General features: G+C 43.0%; 1 long non-coding RNA gene across 5 annotated transcripts in view; it reads left to right on the top strand.

The window, feature by feature from the left end:
* LOC148397309 (uncharacterized) overlaps nucleotides 1–14,365 on the top strand; it is a 157,842-nt gene that overhangs the window by 41,893 nt on the left and 101,584 nt on the right. Inside the window, exon 5 of one of the 5 annotated variants that reach the window (XR_015858601.1) lies at nucleotides 1,291–1,481. The exons of the other annotated variants lie outside the window; for them this stretch is intronic. This is a non-coding gene — a long non-coding RNA (uncharacterized LOC148397309). Of the gene's footprint in view, nucleotides 1–1,290; nucleotides 1,482–14,365 lie in introns of those variants that run through there. 5 annotated transcript variants of the gene reach the window in all.

The raw sequence follows: 14,365 nt of genomic DNA, 5'->3' as shown, positions 1-14,365 counted from the left end.
TCCCTCCTCGGGGAGCTCCGCACGGGGGCACAGCAGGTAAAAGTGCCACACTTCCTTATTAGTCCACAACTTCCACGCTCCTGGGAAGGTACACATTTATTTTGCACTGAGTGCCCATTAGGGAGAACTGCGGCGTTGGGCCCCAACTGCCTCCAATAACAGACGTCAGGCTAATATGATGCTTTGGAGGGATTTTCTCTTGGCGTTTCTCGCACGAGTATAAATGTTGATCAAAGTGGTGGGCGACGAGCGTGAAGCCGCTTCCTGCCGACAGGACATGTATCAGACGCGTGTCGCTAAGGGCGGCCTTTTGAAAAGTGGAGTAAATCCCCGTAGCTTGGCAAATTTAGCAAAAACTGGGAGAGAATTAACTTCAAGCATGAATGGTGGAGCTTAATGCTTTTCAGGCACCGAGGACATCTTGTTTGGTGTGATAAGTGAGAGCTGTTGTTTGACTTTGTCAAAGCAAAACTAAAGCCCCGTATCTACACAGCTCCCATTCTCCGCTTGTGTTCACAGGACAATGCTAACAGTTAACTCTTTCAAAGCACAGCCCAGCATTTGTTACATAGAATGCGTGCGAGCCCCAAATTCACTCGCTTCTTTGGTAAACGTATCTTTTTGACAAGTGGATACGTCCATATGGAAGTTGCACTGTCCATTCTCGAGAACGTTAAAGACTCCCTCGTGTCAAACCCGAGGCCAAGGGGCCAGATCTGGCCCGCCATACTATTTGAAGCGGCCCGCGAAGCAAATTTCCACATCGCTAAAATCTGTGCCAAAATTTCAAATTGGCATGTGTAATGAATACTCCTTTTTTTGTTACCCTTTTTATAGTAATTTGAACAAACTATTCTTTCTGATTTCAAAACTAGTCATCAATTTGTTGTGTATATGCAACAATACAATGAGACAATGAAACCTTTTTTTTTCAATCTAACCGTCATGTTAGTGTTGTTTTCATTTCTCAGCTTAACATTTCTTTGTCTGCATTTTGCACTCTTCCACCCTGACAGTGGGTCCTGGCCTGTGGAGAAAACAAGCAAAAAATTGCAGCTGTCAGTATTTTGCTAAAGCTATAAGACGGCTGTGTTTTGTATCACTCTTGTTCTTGGATGTCTCCAGAGAAATGCATTTACTCTTGCTGAAGAGATGGTGAAAACAGCATCCTTTAGACCAACGCCATTGCGAGAAGGCCATAGGTTACGCTTGCATTGAGTTAACCCTCGGCGCACTCCCGTGAAGCTCTTTCAAACTCCTTCATGAAAGTGGCTTGTTTTTTTCCCCCAGTTCTTTACTGCGTGTCTGAGATGTCTGCGTCGACTCCCCTGAGTGATGGCAACCAATGGCTCTTTGCAATTCAGGCCCACGGTGGCATGCTGTAAATGTTGTTGCCAGTCTGGAGGGAGCGCATTAAGAAGCCGTCCCTGCTCATCATCAACCTTTTCACACTGCTATGAAAAATTCATGGCTCTGCAGCACGAGTCAGGGCCAGCCAGCACCGGGAGGGAGGCGGCTTTTCTTTGGACACTGTCTCCGAGAAACACAGTTGATGGCAAATTTCAACCGGTCTTGTCATAACGGCCCATCTTATAAGCTTGAACAAATTGTTCAAATATCCAGTTGCCAATTATTTGCCTTTGACCGTAATATGAAATGACTTCATTTTGAGGGTATCACATCGAGATATTAACGTAATAAAGATGTGACAGATGGCGAATGGAGGTACAAATTGAATGTAATGAAGCCAAACTTGGGGAAAAAAATCGAGAAAGGAATCCTTTACATTCAGACACTCTTCTCACTGAGCACATGTTGATTTAAACTTATATCATTTCTGCAAACATATCAACAACCACCTAGATCTGATCGCTCATGAATTATTGATTGGATGGAGCAGAGGTGATCCGAAGTCAATATTTAATCAGGAATCCAGATTTTCTCGACTGGTGAGAAGAAGATCTTTGTAATTATTGCACTGGATCCCATCCCGGAATTCCATCAGTGACACAGCAAATCACAAAATTGAGAAGCGCCTTTATTGTACCGTCTCGCAATTAGACCTACGTAAAGGGTCCAGAGTTTCTTTCCCGGAAACTGCCGTGATTGAGATGAAACAGACAGGTTGAAAAAATGGGAGGATCTGTTCATGATTCGGGGCAGACAGTTGAAAAAGATGATCAGTGTGAAATGAGTGCCAAAAATGGCAGTTGTTAGCGCAAGCATTAGGATGTCTCAGAAGGGGATGCTGCACCTATCACCGAGCCAAGAGGCATCATCTGTTATCATCATTTGTCCAACCCCTTGCTGGATTCCAAAATAAATCACTCGCTGAGCGAAAATGGCAGCTAGCTTCGCCAGTGGATACCTATTTTGTATTTGGAGGCGGTAGCTCAGACTCCAAATCTTGGCAATCGTGTAACCAAGTAAACAAATGCTCGTGCTGGGTACTGATTTTCATTCAAGTTTATTTACGTCTTTGACAAATAAAAGAAAATACTTGAAGTGAATAGCTGCTTGACCCGAGGCTACCGTGTGTTGACTGGAATCGACTGGCCACCGGTCTCGGGTTTCAAACTCAGCTGGGATAAGGTCCGAATCAGTCGAAAGCCTAATGAAGACAAGCGGTGTAGAAAATGGATGGATTGATGAATCCACACGGAAGCAGGTTGAAGTCTCAGAAGAACGTCCTACGGAAAGCCGTTCCTGCCGGACAGAGCGGGCCACGGCGCTAATTTAATGCTCCTTGCACAAGTTGGCTCGGGGCTTCCGTTGAGCAATGTACCCGTTCACAGTGTGTTTAATCAGAAGTGCATGATGGATGGCAGATGCACGAGCGGCCATGATGAATTCTGCAGTACGCCAGGATGCCTAATCACAGGAGCGGCAATGCACACATGACCTCTCCCGATCTGCCTGCAGACGTCTTTTTGCTTCAGCAAAGGTTGGAAGGGGGGTTTGAAGTTTATTAGTCGTCCACGTGCTGAGATTTCAGCCACATTGCTGCTGGCTGTGATTCACTAGGGAGGCTTCTCTATCCCAACAGTGAATAGCATAAGTATACGTACACACCCCTGTTCAAATGTCAGCTTTATGTGATTTAAAAAATGAGATGACGATATATTCTTTCGAAACTGTTGGCGCTACAACCTTCAGAACATGAATCTGTTTTTAAACAAGGGAAGGAAAAACAAAATAATAGGATTTTTTTTTTTTTTTTGCTTTCTAACCAACATTAATTTTACACACAATTGTAGAAACAGTTAACATTCATTTTCAAGTGAGATTTAACCAATATTGATATTACAAAATAAAAAATATGAAAAACTTGAAATAGTGTTGACTCGATTGCTAAATGTGAGAAATTAATTTCCTGTGTGAAAACACATTTTTGACTTGCCTTTGATTAAAAAAACAAAACAAATTGGGTGCTTCCAATTTGTATTATTTTCCTTTTTGTATGCAACTGTTTTATTCCCACATTTCTCACATATTATATCTTATTTTTCTTCTTTCGCTACCTAGAAGAACAAATGAGTCATAATTAAGACAATACTCAGCAGTATCCCGCGCAATCATCTGCAATGGCTATATTTAAATCTTGCCTGGTAATGTCTCAGCAACCAGCGGGAGAGGAAAAGGTAAACCAAAAAGTAGGCCAGATTTGAGCCTGCAGCAGCTCCAAACAAAACAAAAAAAAAAGAAAAAAGATTGTCTCCATCCAACGTGCTGTCGTGACAAAAGCACATCAAGCTTGAGAAACTGGTCGTCTTTGCATAGCCCGTCAACTCCAATAAACAAAAAAGCACTATTGATTTGTTTTTGTTCTGCCAAAGCTGACAAGTTTTTATGGCAGGAAACTCAAACAAAAGTTTTCCGAATAAGAAGATGCAAACGTATTCCAAAATCACGGATCCGCCATTTGTGGAGGAATTCTTGAATTCAAGCAAATCGATACAACTTTGTCACGTTTGCCGCTCAGAATGAAAATCCACCCTGGCTTTTCGGGATGACAGTTCCGTGCTCAAGATCTGTCATCTGACAATGTCCACGGATTTGGAAGAGCTGCGCATACATGATGCTCCTCGTCAGGCTTGCAGAACACGCAGCCAAGATTCACATGGCGGCTGGGTTGGCAGAGGGCAGCTTGCGCATGTTGGATAAATGCCGTAATTATCCGATTAGATCGAAATCCTCGGAAATGGCTACGTGCGACGGAACTCTACACATATCTTGGATTGAACTCGAAATAGATTTCGGTCACGAGCGGAAGACCGACACGGGCATTGGAGTTTTAAAACGACGACACGATTGGGTGTTTGTCGCCGCAACCGTTCCTGAACGACGCTCGTCTCTGAAGCGCCATCGTGTCCCAAAGCGAAAGAGCTTCAAGTGACTCCCTCAACGGAAGGAACTGCAAAGTCTTCAACATCAAGGCTTCAGATCTTTTTCCTCCCACTTGAAGTGAATTTCAAATACGAAAAGCGGTTTGTCCAAGTTGCGAGAGACAAAGAGTGAGATTCGAAAGGAATTCACTTGAGATGTGTGTACAAACAAACACAAAGGAATTCAGAAGCGGTGGACACTCTTTTTCATTTTCAACTTCGGGAAGTGGCATCTTCTAAAGAGGAATCCGCAAGGCGGATAGCGACCCGTAATGTCCCATCTTAGCATCGTTGATGTTTCAGAATCTCCACAGATGTTATTTTCAGACCATGTGGGTGGAGTCACTTCCAGTCCACTTTAAAAGTACATATTGTACTCAGTGTCTATCAATCTCAATCTGTAGCGCAGAGTCACACATGATGTGACTGATACCCCGTCAGAATGTCATGCGGCCGAAGGAGAACCGCTATCCTTCACATTGGCTGTGACTTTGCCCGTCCGCGATTGATTGCATATCTTTTCCTTGACAACCAATATTCTGTAGGACTGTGACGAAAAGCCAAGTAGTCCACTCCCGCCCCCCCTGGTTGTTATGGATGCTTTCATATTTTCACCTTCTCAAAGTCGAGCCGAATCGTCGTTAAATCACCCCGTGCGGAATCTCTCGGCGGCGACATATTGTTCTAATTTACGAACATGAATTCCATCGTGACCCTCGCCGTGTAGTATGTCTTTGCATACATTACGTACGCTCGTGCGGCTCAACTCGTAACGGGTAAACGGCACGGAGGAATTTACGATTTACAAGGTTATAAAAATGGATCATTTGTTGCGGCGATTAGATGAGTGTGAGTTTGTTTAGTATCAGGACAAGCAGCCCATGAGACAACAGCTGGTTGGAAAGAAGCATATGTCATTTCAGATGATTTAAAGGATACCTCTGTGTGTGTGCATGTGTTTGAGAGTTCTTTCGATTAAAAGCACTTGTAAAGTTTTGTAATCAAACCATTCACTGTTTTACCACCCGGGCTTCATCAACAAATAATCTACGTCCAATTAATTTTCTCAAATGGTGGAGTTGAAGTCAGGAATTGTTTGGTATACAGTTTGAAGGAAAAGTACATTTGAATTATTATTAAATCCACCCTGATCTTTGCACTGGGAATACGCAACGACGTACAATCTGAGATGACTTTTGAAAAGTATCTGGAACTATTTACTGTCAACATATAAACCAGAGCGGAGCCATGGCAAATACTGCATCTCCACATGCTAATCAATTAAATACGATTTGATCTCGATTTTAAAAAAAATATTGAATGTCTCCATATTATTTTTTTATCCCAATTATCTAGTTCAGAGTCATGGCTTATCTAAAGTCTATCCCAGATGACTTCAGGCAAAAGGTAAACTACAAAGTGACCCGTTCCAACATGTTATTAAAAAAGAAAATATGGTAACTTCCTACTCACCATTAAAAGAAATCTGTGACGATGGATCAATAACTGTCAACAGGAACCTGCAAATTAAATTGCACAGACACAATATTGAATAGTTATATAACTTGTAACCTTTAACAACTTAAAAAATCCTGGCAACATCTTCACTCTATTGATCACCATCTTAACAAGCCAAGAAGGGGAAGTACTGCTTAAATATATTGATATATTTAAACAATCCCTTTTTTAGACATACTGTATTACCATTTAAAAAAAAAAAAAAAAGACCTCCCATCAACACGTTGTCTGCAGTAGGGGGCAGAAGCGAACCTCTGAGCGCAAACCGTACCTCTTCCTGCCACAATCCAGAAAATACAGACAAAAGTAGTACAAAGCTTTAGTATGCCACACTCACTATCCTCAGCCCTTTTGCATTTCTATTTTCTTTACGAATCATCCCTCCATCAACTCCCCAGGGTAGGCAGCACTCTGCTGAAGGGGTGTTCTTGTTGCTGCCCAATCCCCCGCAGCAGTTAATTGCAGCATGAAGCTATATCATGTGTGGAGCCATCGAAAGGACAGTGATTACACTAACAAGCAGTGGATGGTGGTGGTGGGGGGGGGGGTGTCGGCTGGCATCCTCCCGTGAAATAAATAAAAAAAAGTCTGAAAATATAGACTATTTTGACACGTTTCTTGGGCATAGCATCAGAAGAAAACCAAATAAAGAGGCCTCTTTCTTCTGTAAGCAAATATTTGCTATCTAGCACATTTGTCTTCCTTGCGTGTTCTTCTCATCCAAAGCCATTTGTCTCACGTGTTCCTGATGCATGCTGAAAAAAAGGCTGATTTATGTTTCTTCTATTTCTGGCCTGATGCCACTCTCTTGCCATCCTCTCGTTCCTGTTCCTGCTGCCTTGCTGAGACAGGCGGTGGCCTACGGGGCTACGCAGGCCGCCGAGTTCACCGACCTGTTTGGAGACAACTTTGGCATGTCCTTTTATTGGCCATGCACACTCGTTCTTTGGCTGTCCAGACTTCCTTCATTTCTCTGCCAGCACAGAAGTTCCAGTGATGGGAAAAATTGTGCAGAGGCTTCGAAGCGGGTGTTGAAAAATCCAGGAAGTCATTTATGAGGCATTCATCCGAGTGTGATGACATTATAGACAAATGGCGTCACCATGCGGTTTCGAGTAAACCGCCACATGGAGGATTCATCTTAGCTCTGATGTAAGCAAATGCTCTCGTTTGACGCGTCCCCCTTTTTTCCAAATGTTTTGGGGTTCTGACAAGTCCAGAATTCAGACTTAGATGATGTTCTTAACTCGAACATGACAAAAAAGCCCAAACGACTCTACTTTCCTGACCATGTGAACAGGCCTTAACGGATTGCGTTTGACTCGGACCTTCTGCTGTGACTGTATTGCCGGATTACTTACAAGATGGCTTTTAGGAAGGGAAGCAATATATCAGGACGCTAACAGTCAACGCAGGTCAATAACCTCACGACACAAGCGCTATTATTCACCCGTCTCCCTTACAAGACCCGCTGACAGCTCTATGAAAGTGGCCATCAAAGCAAAGCGTTGTGCACATGACAGGCTAAAGCGACCCGGTAGAAGAGCATTGATCCTGGCCGTTGCGGACTCGGCCCGAGTGATAACATTTCACAGCTAGATGAGCTGCTGCCACAACACAGCGCATGGCTGAGCGGACAGTGAGGCGCCGACTATGATCAATGACGGGGAAAACTGAAGATCATCGTGCGAGTGATCAGCGTGTCCTCGGGCAAGTGGAGGGGGTGGGCTTTGGGCAGGAGGGCTTCAACAAGCCCCTTGAAAATGTGTTAGCTTCGAGGAAGGCCGCTGTTGTGCAGCAGACGATTACAGGCTTGGCTGCATCGCAAGGTGCATTAAGTGAAGGGCTAGTATGGTGGCATCACTCCATTTGTTTACCGCCCGCGTCACGGAACACTCTCCGGATTCCAGAGATTGGAAACGCTAAGGAAAGAATCTGGAGGCCAGGCCTGAGAACATCGCAGTGATGTTTTTTTTATTTGATCAAACTTGACTTTTTTACTCACGCCACAGGGAAGAGGTTACATCAGGATGCGTGTGCTCTTTGAGAGAATTGTGCGTTGAACTTGTTTGACATCTCTCTACAACATGTTAGGCTCTTTGAGGGAGGGGAGGGAAAGAAAGTTTTTCAAAAGCTGTGGCTGATAGTGTCATTTAAGAATGTACTTCCCCTGAGTTCTATATTGTTACTTACTGCTACTTACTACGTATCTTACTGCGTAACAGTTAAGCAGCATTTATATCTGCTTAACTGTTGCCACATTTGTACTTTTGATTAAATATAGCTTTTTCTGTACAGTATACAAAAGTCAATAATGCTACAAAGGCAGGTCATCGCTGTTATCACACTAACCTTGAATAATGAATATCTGTCTCGCCCGGAGCTGAAAGTAGGCATTTGCCGTAATGTGTCTGCTTTCCGAGGCTGAATGCACAATCGTGACAACTAGTCTATACCGAAAGAGTTTATTTCTCCGTGTCCCGTCTTTGAAGAAAGTTTATCAACAACCTGAACTCTGTGACGGACGACTTTCACCTGAACTTGTGTTTCTAACTTTGTTGCTGTCACGACTATTGACAAATACAATTGTATTCACCTTCCTAATCATCTGACCATCGAAATCGTGCCAACATCATTCCAGATGCTCGTCACATCATCGGTTACATTGTTTTCATCGTTCTCGTGACGCATTTAACGTGACTTGGGATTTAATAGCCTTTTTGAAATCACCTAATAAAGACGAATGCTTTATTTTCTTCGATAGCGTTTGTCATCACCTTCCCGCACTTGTGACAGTCGGCTGCGATGGAAGGTACTTTGTCAGCGCAATAGACAGCAGGGAGAGCTCACTGCGAATCACAATGAGAAGCTAACAGTAATACAAAACGCACGTCCCTGTAGACATCTTCTGATTTTCTTGGCAGCAATTGGATTAAAGCTATATATTATTTCGAGAAGGAACACAGAAGAAGTTCTGGTCTCCAAATAAGATATCTTCATCAAGCACTTGTGTCAGTTGGAAACTTGTGTCACGAGGGACCGGTACAGAAGTGCAGTGTTCGTAGATTGTAGCCTGCCCTCGTTAAAGCGAGACCGCGAACTGGAACGGGAAATAAAAAAAAAATGGACTCGTTTGGAAGAGATTGAATTTACCATGAGCAGTTCTGATATTCTTGACTCTCAACAAGACGTAAATCCACCATCCATGCATAATTGTATGTAACCAAGCCAAATTCAGAAATCCAACTAATTTATCGTCACAAACAAATGGAAACGTCTCTTGAAATGAAGTTTTGGAAAGGCCCATGTCGTCCAGAATGTTTTTTGAGATGCACGGATAAATATTAAAACTGAAAATGCAGTGGTGACGCTTTAGGAGCTTTATTTGCAATCAAGCAGCAGCTCATCTGTGCTCGGCAAAGGTTGACCGCATTTGAAGGAATCTTTTGCCAATCCTCATAAATTACTGAGATGAGCTGTGTGATTATATGAGCCAAAGAGGTGGCTCGGGCAAATTGAGCGCATCTATTACACTCGCTGAATAATATACAGGCTGCCATGGAAAACGGCGTAGGATGCACTAAGCAGAGGCACAATTATATTTTGAAAAAGAGGAGAGCAGTCATCAGTCGGGAAGTGCTCAATAACTATAGAAAGATTGAAATAATAATACATTTCATTTATTTTGGCACCAAATCTCAGTGCTACAGTGCAAGCAAGATTTTAAAACAACAGACTAGTAAAATTATAAGATATTTATTTTTTAATAACAATAATAATATATTTAAACAAAGCTAGACAGTTAAAGTTAAAAAAAAAAGATAGAATACAAATACTAATTTGGTCCAGCATGTTGAAAGCCTGACAGGGGGGAGCCACGTTGCGGTTCCGTTCGACCACAAAACTATTGGATGGTTTGGCCGACCATCACTTTGTCTGTGCAATGTATTATAAATGAGGCAGGCAATTAACATGCTAAAGATAAGAACAGGAAATGACTGGATGAGCACGCAGACAGGGAAGTTGACGTTGCAAAGACATTTACAGAAAATGACAGCCTGACATTGACAGATGTTGGAAACGTGGAGAGTTAAAATAGCGAAAGGATGTCAATTCTTCATCAAATGGACCAGAGAACAAAAGAACCCAGACAATTTTCAATTTGTAAAGACAGTGTGCACAATCATTTTTCGGTTCATTGTCATCCGTCGGGCCGTTTGCTGGGTACACCAAGAACCGTCATAAAGCGGCAATATAAGCAAGATATTCGGGCCACTCGGATTCAACCTTCAAAGTTATTCTCACATGCTGTAAATACAGCGCGCTATGAATCAATAGTGCTCAAGGACACAAGTCTGTCTGAGAGCGAAAAGATAGTCAGCCAATAGTTGAAGGCGGGGAAACCGCCATGAAGCTGAGGAAAGAAAACCAACACAGTGTAATGAAACTTTAACTAAAAATCTTTTGGAAGACCCCGACTTGATTGGTCTCTGTGCTCTCAGTCCAGCGTCAAACATTTCTATGCAGAACGCAACAGTGATGAATTCCCAACGGCGCGTCTGGAGTTGGAATTCATTTTCGATCCGTCGGTGCCGCAACATGCTTCCAGTGATTTGCAGACATGAAATATTTGTCGGCTTGTTTATTGCGAGGAGCAAGACGGGTAATTGTATTTTGCCTGCAACAATAGCAATGGCTGAGATAGACAATATTGTCTTTGGATACTCTTCCGTTCCTCTTCTTTAAGCAACGGATTTCCGAACACGTCCTTTCTTTCAGAGGCATCAATGTCTTTAATCTTCTCTATGAAGAATCTAAATTGAATTAAAAATCCAATCGAACGCTTTGTTTGTTCTTACTTTTGCACATTAGCATTTCGAAATGCACGTGTAATTGAAAGATCGACAAAACAGATGCCGTGTTTCTTTTTTTTTTTTATGAGCAACAATCAATTCATTTGATTCACCGTTCCAAGCAAAACTGAAGAAGAAGAAACTTCACTTAAAACATCCGCAGAGTGATGATCAGCCCTTTGCTTTCAGGATCATCCCGGACGGTCCATTAATAATAGATCGTCTGCCGACAACCTTGCAGATGTGATGGACTATCGGAGACAGGCTACAGTACTTAAGTGATTATCATCTGAAGCCCTTTACTGTTCTTTAACTGAACCTGGAATGGAAATATGACTTTCTTGGCAGAGAAGGATGGTGACAGGAAGCTTTAAGGGCTTAAATAGTTTCCATCAGCGCCGAAGAATCTTTAAAACAGTGGGACTTCTGCCGTTCGCACTCCACAAGGCTGAAGCAGAACGTAATGACTGAATGACATTAGAGTTAGACTTTACACGATAAATCCATTTCTAAGGGCTGGCGAGAAGAAAATGATTTTTACAGTTCTTTAATTCATTCACTGCCAGACCATTTACAAATCGACGTCTATGGTCTATGGCTCGTCAATGGTAGTGAAGGAGTTAAACGCTCTAGAATCGTAATGTCGCATACGAACTAGCTAAGTGGATGAAGCCAAATTTAGCGTTAGCTTGTCTATGGAATAAGACAGGACAGGAGGACTGGAGACGGATTACTTTGCAGGCAAACCACAAATTCTCGCCACACGGACCACAGCTGAACTCATTTGAACTTTTCAGAATGGATTGCCACTTTGGTGCCAACTTGGGAGAGAATGCTAAGGAGTGAAAAGTTGCCGCGAGCCAGGGTTTGATTAGTGATCAATGGGAGGGCCAAAGCTCTTCGTTTGAGACATACTGGTGAGGAAGAGGAAGCAAACATCTGCTCATGGGCAGACGGCGGCATCAAGATTCAGACATGCGTGGGCGCTCTGGCGAGGCTTTGAATTGACGAATAAAAGAGAAAATGAAGTGAAATAAAGAGCAAGATTCCATTTGGGCCTGTCTTTTATTCAGCCCATTGATGGATTATTAATGAATATTGAAAGGTACTCTTTATGTGTCTTAATAAATAATGGTGGCTCTCTTTTGTGAGTCCAAGCCAGGATCCATTCATGTGGTGGCGGTGGCGAGGTTAGGGGGGACTGTATCCAAAGGTGGCAGCGTCCAAAAACCCTTTAGAAAATAAGATGAAGACGTTTCCAACCCAGCTCCTATCGACTGAGGCTTTTTAAGTACGTTAGGCAGAGTGCGAAAGGACACGATGGGTTTGTCACACATTTGCCTGTGAAGACGAAAAAAAAAAGACTTTCAGGCAAATTGCTTACATGACAACAATGAACAATGAGCCTGGAAATGTATTTCGCAGAGTATTGAGGTATTGAGATTTCCAGTTGAGGAAAATAAACGTCCGTGGCAGTGCCAGAGTTGTGACAACTCTGTGAAACTTTTCCCCCCCAAATTTTGTAAATGAGGTCATTGTCACCCCCTCAGATGCCCTCAACCCCTTTGGCAAACCGATTTCTGCTTGAGCGCTGATCCATATTCCAGCGAGGTGACCGATGTGATTTCACCGTTGATCTCCTCCGCTTATCGACGTGATTGGTTTAGAGCTAGATAAACACGGCCGACCGAACCCGTGAATAGGACGATAAAGCCGCGCCGATCAAAGGTAAACAACGCAAGGATTATAACGAGGAACGCGTCGGATTTTAATTATACTGATAATCTGTCGTTGTAACGCAAGGTCAGGTCGTGGCAGTCACGGAAGCTTCCCTAAAGACTTGCGATTTTCGAAGCGTGTCATTCTGCAGGATTAACATGACATCAATCGCTTGCCTTTAATCCCTCGGTAACTTCAACCAACAATTGATCCACATTCCAAAATGGATGTTCTCTTTCTCTTTCAAACCTGAGCCCTATCAGATCCATTAACTCACGGGGCCACTTCATCAGAACAAGTCAGTGTCAAGCGTGACAGTTCTAGGCCTGTCCTGAAAGGCCTTAAGTGCATCTTGGCCCGTGACAGGGCAAGCCTTTGCTTACAAAGGGAGCCGACCGAGCGAGCGAGCGGCCGTCCCGGATCATGATGCATCGAGTATCCCGTCGCATATGAGAAGCAATCCAAACGGCTTGTCATGGAAAAATATTTACACCTCTGTTTGAACATTATTCATACAAATCTATGTCCTTGGTGGATAGCAGGCTGTCTGGAGTCTTGTTCGACTCACACGTCCTGCAGAAGACTGACAAAATAGCAATGGAATGGAAAACACAAACCCAAAGATGGTAGATAAAGAAGCGTGCAACTGCCAATGGTGGAAACATTCTTGACTGGCAAATACATTCACACGTGTTTTTTTTTTTAACTCCGTACTGGCAGTTGCATGTTTTTGTGTGAGCTAACCAGGTCATACCTTGTTGCGCTTCAGTGAAATCTCCGTTTTGACAAAGCGGGATTCTCAGTATTGACCAGTCTGAAAAGCTCCGATTAACACGCTATGAAGTTAGAACCATGTTGATGGTGAATATATGGAAATTGGATTCTGAGACTAAATGATTACTGGACGTCTGCCAAATTGGCCATTTAATGCATTTACATGAATTCACGCATGTCCGCTGGCTAGAAATGTGAAGTAGCATTTGTAGCACTTCTACATGAATTCAATATTTGTAGCTGTCTGTATGCTGTCAAATGGCCAAATGTAGTCACAGAAGATTTACCAACAAAAAAAATCACCCAAAAAGCGGCTTTTGGGACTCGCACCTATTGCATTGATGCTTATTGTGTTGTCTTGGCATTTGTTGCCATCATTACAGACTTGGTGCACTTAAGCCTCAGTGATGGTAGTATAGCACAAACTCATGTTGCAGCAAATAATCCCCTTTTAAACACTCAGCCAACCGCCCGCCCGTCAGTGGTCAGTTTGCTTGGAAGCTGCTGGCTTAGAGTGGCCAGAACTGCTCTGCATATTGTCCACCACTTAGTGTATAGCCTCTGCATTTGCACACGGGTTTCCCGGTGTTCCTTTCACTCACATAGAATACCCTACTGGTGCAAATCTTTCAGTTGCACATCATTAGTGAAACCACATAGGACTGCCCCCCCCCCCCCCCCCCCCCCCCACACACACACACACACACACACAAGCACCCAAGCAACTGTGGTGCCCAGCAGCTGCTGCTGATGTTTTCCTCACTTGTAGACGCGCACTCGCTGCTATGGAGTGCAATCTGGATATAGGATTAAATCTATCTATCTATCTATCTATCTATCTATCTATCTATCTATCTATCTATCTATCTATCTATCTATCTATCTATCTATCTATCTATCTATCTATCTATCTATCTATCTATCTATCTATCTATCTATCTATCTATCTATCTATCTATCTATCTATCTATCTATCTATCTATCTATCTATCTATCTATCTATCTATCTATCTATCCATCTATCCATCTATCCATCTATCCATCCACCCACCCCACCCACCCACCCACCCACCCAAATCCATCCACCCGCTTTAGTTCGAGATTTTGAAGAGTTTT

Source organism: Syngnathus floridae, chromosome 5, assembly GCF_059516105.1.
Source record: "Syngnathus floridae isolate MCC-2025c chromosome 5, RoL_Sflo_1.0, whole genome shotgun sequence".
NCBI classification, from domain to species: domain Eukaryota; kingdom Metazoa; phylum Chordata; class Actinopteri; order Syngnathiformes; family Syngnathidae; genus Syngnathus; species Syngnathus floridae.
The sequence above is the reverse complement of the archived record's forward strand: the minus strand, read 5'-3'. Positions and strand labels throughout refer to the sequence as shown.